Source organism: Taeniopygia guttata, chromosome Z (assembly GCF_048771995.1).
Source record: "Taeniopygia guttata chromosome Z, bTaeGut7.mat, whole genome shotgun sequence".
Classification (NCBI taxonomy): domain Eukaryota; kingdom Metazoa; phylum Chordata; class Aves; order Passeriformes; family Estrildidae; genus Taeniopygia; species Taeniopygia guttata.
In genome coordinates, this window is record NC_133063.1 from 23,651,343 (window position 1) to 23,657,319 (window position 5,977).

At 39.7% G+C, this 5,977-nt stretch overlaps 1 long non-coding RNA gene across 1 annotated transcript; it reads right to left on the reverse strand.

Annotated features, from left to right (window-relative positions):
- Positions 1-444: 444 nt before the first annotated feature.
- Positions 445-5,658, reverse strand: LOC115491139 (uncharacterized). The gene is made up of 2 exons (XR_003957100.4): positions 5,465-5,658; positions 445-874 (listed from the first exon to the last, which is right to left on the reverse strand). It is a non-coding gene; the product is annotated as an uncharacterized lncRNA (long non-coding RNA).
- Positions 5,659-5,977: the final 319 nt, after the last annotated feature.

Here is a 5,977-nt window from a genome sequence, read left to right on the forward strand (position 1 = left end):
TTTATTATTCATTATCATGTCTTTATGCTGTCTATTAGCAGAGATGCAAAAATTACAGGAAAGTTTTGTATTAGAAACATTTATAGAAACGGAATTAATTGCACTAACCCATCTTTGTCATTCTGAAAGATAATATTTAATCTTTTGCTTCCATAAATGTATACTTCCCAACACTTCTCTATTTTATCAAGTCTTTCTTCTTCTTGAAATATATATCCTGTTCACTGGAAAACTCATACGTATATAACGAATGTACCGGGACAAAACTGACATATAATCCATCAGTATGTTGATTGTTTACTCCCAAAGCTGTAATTATTTTTGTCCTGGTTTGAAAAGACAGGTGTCTGCTCAGGAATGCAGGAGCCTCCTCTGAAAGAAAATGTAAACCCCCTCCCACCAAATTATCATTTTGAAATTAAGGGGCTCTCAGGCAAAGATATGTGAATTTGAATAACAGTTCTTTATTAGGAAATAAAATAAAAATAAAATAAAAAATGAAATAATATTAAAAAAACACTGACAGAGTCAGAATATGACCTGACACCCTTTTGGTCAGCGTGTTGGTAGCAGTCTGATTACACGGTGGCTGCAGTCCTCCTGGAGTGGCAGGTGTGGCTCTGTTGAAGCAGTGATCCTGTAGAAGGGTGTGTTTTTCCTCTGAAGGTCCAGTGGTGGTATAGATGGGTCTGCTCTTCCTCTGGGAACCCAGTGGAAAAGAAAGTTGCCCCTCTGGGATTCTGGTGGCTGACTGTGGTTCCAGATATCACATTATACCCAGATAGGAATGCTTGGCTCCTCCCCCTGGATGGAGCATCTCACAATGGGATTTTATCAGTCCTTCAGGAAGATACCTCCCCAGAGGGAAGATGGGCTGTGGAAGAGATAAAGAAAACTGCCCAATTAACAGAAGATAACTGCCCCACCTCTAACAAATATTGGTAGAACACACACCCCCAGTTACATCTTCCAACCTAAGACAAATTTTCATATGCTCTTCATAATGAGTACCATTCTCATATTTGTGTGTTTAGCTTTTGATCTGTACACAGGGAAAGTATTATCTGATTTCCTGAAGACCACTGTAAATAAAGCTAAACATAATTTTTTCTTATAAATTTCTCTTTTTAAAATTGATTAATGGGTATTATTTTTAAAGATTGTTTTAGAGGTCATCAATTTTATATTCTTAATCAGGTCTATACAAATATTTTAACTTTTTAGCATTCAGTAACCTTTGAAAACGTCTTTATTGTCTGTGTACTTATGTTTTAAATGTCACATATATTTTCCCTTCTTTTTTTTAACATATCTTATCATCTACTTCTACAGTATTCTTTTTCTCAGTTTAATTCCTCATGATGCACAGATTTGCTGTGATTTGTATGAAATGTACTCTGTGGGTGTTTTATTTTGAAAGTCAACATGTCTCTTCTGTTACTGTTTTTTATTTTATTCATCCTCAAGTTTGCCAACAGCACAAAGCTGGGTGGAGGGGCTGATACATTAGAGTGTCCTGCCGTCTGTCAGGGAGACAGGCTCACCTAAAGAGGAAAGGCTAAGGGAGCTGGGCCTGTTTAGACAGGAGAAGAGATGACTGAGAGGGAACCTCTGCATACAAGAGCTTAAGGACAGGTGGCTGAGGATGGGCCCAGACTCTTTCCTGTGTCCAGAAACAGGGGGATGGGCACAACCTTAAACACAGGAAGTTCAGTCTAAATACGAGAGAAAAATTCTTTACTCTTAGTGTGAAAGGATTTGCACAGGACAGAAGATTGGAATAGGCTGCCCAGAGAAGTTACAGAGTTTCCCTCTTTGGAGATATTCAAAACCCATCTCAATGCAATCCTGTGAAATACACTCTGTAAACTTCCTGTAGGAGTGGGGGTTGGGTGAGATTGTCACCAAAGGTCCCCTCCAACCAATGGTTCTGTGGTTATGTGTGATCCTGCATGATCCTTTTCAACAACCAATTCAGCTTCTAGAATTTTAACTTTTAATACCAGTCAACAGCTCACACTCTTACATTAACCTTGAAAATAATATCATGTTTTTCCAGCTGTTTTGATTTCTCGTTATTTTTACTATAGCATGAATGAATTTCTCTTGTTAGTCATGAATTGCTATTCATTCTTAGTGACCCCAGGCATCAGGGAGACATTTGAAAAATGAGTATTGTGTAATCCCAGGTTTTACACATCTTCTTTCTTTCTATGACATATTCCAAATAACTGAGCTGTCACTAAGACCTGTACAATAACTGTCACTGAAGCAGTTAACATTTTATTTGTAGCATGGTCTGGGGAGCTAAATTTTTTTTTTTATATTTCTGAGATATATATCCTTTAAATGCCAAGTATACTCTTACATCTACACAGTACTGCTGAAAGCAGACAAATAGCCTTAAGAACATTTTGAAGCTTAATTAATGTTTTGTACTTGAATATTTGAAGGATATAAACACCAAAGAGATAGAAAAGTCAATTAGAATATTGCCTGGGGTACATAAAGGAATGATGAGATGGAATTACAGATTAAATGTTTAAGTTAAATAAAAAGAAAATCTTTCTGACACTGAGAACTACTTGCCTATAAAATTGTTTCTTAAGGAAAAAGATTAAGGAATAATTTATTAAGACAATTACAAATATATGGGCATAAAGAAATTATGTAGGTTAGAGACAATGTTTTACTAGAAGAAAAAGAAAGACCAGATAAAATTTCCCATTTTCATTTTTACCTGTGCTTTTTCAGTTTCAGTATTGAGTGCTAAGATGTTTTTGGGGAAAGCAACCTTTCCTTTAAGCTGAAAGGACATGTAGAAGTCATGAATGGGTTTCTAGTCATCAGACACTGTTATTAAATCACTAAGTTCTATAGCATTTAAGATACTTTAACTCCTCTAGTCAGTCATTGAATGACTGGTAAAGACCAAATACATCATTAATACTTAAATATCTATCAGTGTTTTAAATTTCATACTGCAGAATTCAAAATGTCACTTATCTATAATTCAAAAGCTGTTTAAGGACAGCAATTAGTAGCTTGCGGTAGCCTTCTAATCCATGAATTGCAGCCTCACATAAGATTAAAGGCCAATGTAATTCAAATGAGATTATGAGTAATATAACAATTGTATCTGAACACGTGAGATGAGTAAAAACCTCTCACCTTGATTCTGAGAAAAAGAAGACCTATTTACGTGGATATGTAATTATTTTGTAAGATAATACTGATCACAGTCAGTAGGACAAGAGGAGAAATTTGTCCTTGAGAGAGGAATATAGATTTACATTTAAGATATGTTTCATGGCTGTCACACACAGCTCAATTCCATTGAGTCAGCTTTGACAAATCCCTATTAAATACAGTTTTGTATTCCAAATCTAATCTATAATTCCAAATCTAATCTAATCCATTTTTGTGTAGTTAAACACCCTTCTCAACATGGATCCTGTGCTGTTGTACTGACAGTGCAGATCAGCCTAATTCAATGATTGAAGGATACTTAAGATATTCAGCCCTCACTAGTCATTTTGTGTCTTTGCTTAGCTAAAAGATATGTTGAACAAATAAACAAGAAGGAGTTTCAAGAATCAAAAGATTTAAAAAAACCACAATTATCAGAGGATATGCCTAAAGAAAATGTAATGTAGGTATTTCTGACTTAAGGACTATTAGTCAACTACATCAGCTCAGTAAAATACTGTAAGTCAATTAATGAAGTGTAATATTATGCGTAGAGGCCAACAACAATACTTTGTTCAGTGTAGTACTGCTAAAAGAGATTGTTTTTTAAAAAAACCCACTTACTGCTCATCTAAATTGCCTACACAAACAGTTCACAGAGGAATAAAAGGCAAAAAAGAAATATTAAAAAATAGTTGTTCACTTTATAAGGAATATTAATATCATTACTTAAAATGACAAAACACATGAAGTTGAACTCAATTTCAAAAATATTTTAATTTATTCCAGGATTTATTTACAGTATAGAACATATGGAGTGAAGTGTGTAATAGAACAAATAAATTAAAAATAGCTTTTTTTTTTTTTTGGTCATGAATTGAATTCAGATTATTTTACATATACAATACACACTAGTTTTCCTAAATACTGTAGTTTTTTCATGTTATGAGATTGATTTAACTGTTGCATCGTCTGGTCACATTGAATTCAGATACATATGGGGACAATACCTGGCAGCCTCAAGCATGAATAAATTAATCCTCTGGAATTAGTGCTTGTCTCCCTGATTGTGCTTCCTTTGGATGACACAGTGTGCCATCTGAGAGTCTTTGCATAGCTGCCCAGGAGACAGTCATTTTGCAAAAGGTTGATGGAGGAATGGAACCATTTGTATAAAAGAAATGTCCATAAGGTCATATGGACACTTCCATCTGCTGACTGAAGAGTATTTATTAAGTAGTTCTCTCAGCTCAGAAAAACTACTTTTCAGAAGTTTTTTCCACCTTTATTTTAATAATCTGCTTCATTAATAGAGTATTGCAGGCATTGAAAATAGCACCAGTCCAAAGACACTTCGTAACACGGTACTGAAATTTCAGATAATGGGATTTTTACCTAGATGTTACTCTTACTAGGAATGTTAAATTTATCACACTGCAAGCTTTTTCATCTTGTTTTTTTCTCTTTTCTGTCGGAGGAAAGTCATGCAGTGGCTTGGAGGGCATCTACTGTCCGCCAGGGTCAACTCACCACAGCATTTTTTGAAGCACGAACATGGAGCACAAGAAAATGGCAGCTGTGCGTGAATTATGCTGTAGTTATAGCTGTTGGGCATCAGGATTTTTTTGTGCATCACACTGCTTGTCTCTTGATTTTGCTGAGCTTGGGAACATTCTAATACAAACAAGGCTCTGTGCTTTGCCCTCATGTTGATGGCCCTGCTGTTCTGGGGAAGATGTGTTGTGGAGAGCACAAAGGAATACATCTTCCTCTTCCAAGTGGCCCTGCACCCTTATATGAGCTGTTTAGAGTGTAATTATATTGAATATCATAAAATTATGCAATAAATAATTAACACTGTTAGCATATCATGGACTCTGTGGAATCAGTAGTTTTCCTGGTGTAAGAAAAGGCAACCTTTTGGGTGAAGAAATGCTGAAAATTGCCCTGAAGTATGTGGAATTGTGTTATTATATGTTTTATTATGTATAAGTTCGTTCCATGTACCCCCCCGCGCTCTGTAGCGACCCCCCGGGTTTTCCCATCTGTCCCCGCGGTTTGCTTTCCCGGGAAAGTGCAGAGTCACTGTGTTTACATCTCAGACTGTCTGTCAGTCACGCGGCACCCCGCCCCGGGACGCTGTGGGTCGGCAGACGACCTGGGACCCTCCACCTGGCTGCCCGCCATTGGGTGTACCCCTGCACCCCACTGCCCTCAGACCCCCCGTGGCGTTACCCCATTGGCTGCCCCGGGTTTCCCCTGTTCGGTACTTAACCCGCGGGCTGGAGACGCCCCCGCTTTTCTCTCGGCCAGCCCCTGCGTGCTGCTGCCGCCCCGCCACCGCCGCCGCCACTCCGGGCGACCCCCCCGCGGCTTTTCCGCTCCGCCGCCACCGCCGCGGCTTTTCCGCTCCGCCGCCGCGGCCGCGGCACCCGCGTGAGTCGCCACCGTGCCGCAGCCCCGCGCGCCGCCTCTCCTGGCTCGCGGCCAGCTCCGGAGCGGGCCGCCCCGCCCAGCTCGGCAAAGCGGCACGAACAAACTCCGGCACGGCACACCGCAGTCTCTTCGGTTTTTGCTTTCCCAGCCAAGCTGCAATAAACCGGAATTCTGCCAGCGGGAGAAAAGTCTCTCTCCTTTTATTTGCCGTGGGACTCGCCTCTTGCTCTCAGACCCACGTAGCTCCGGCCAACGCCCGCGAGGGCTCGCCGGAAAAGACGGAAACTGCCCGCGCTCCCCTCCCCCCACGGAGCTAGCAGGGAAAAGGGGGGAAAAGAGAGCACTACGGCAG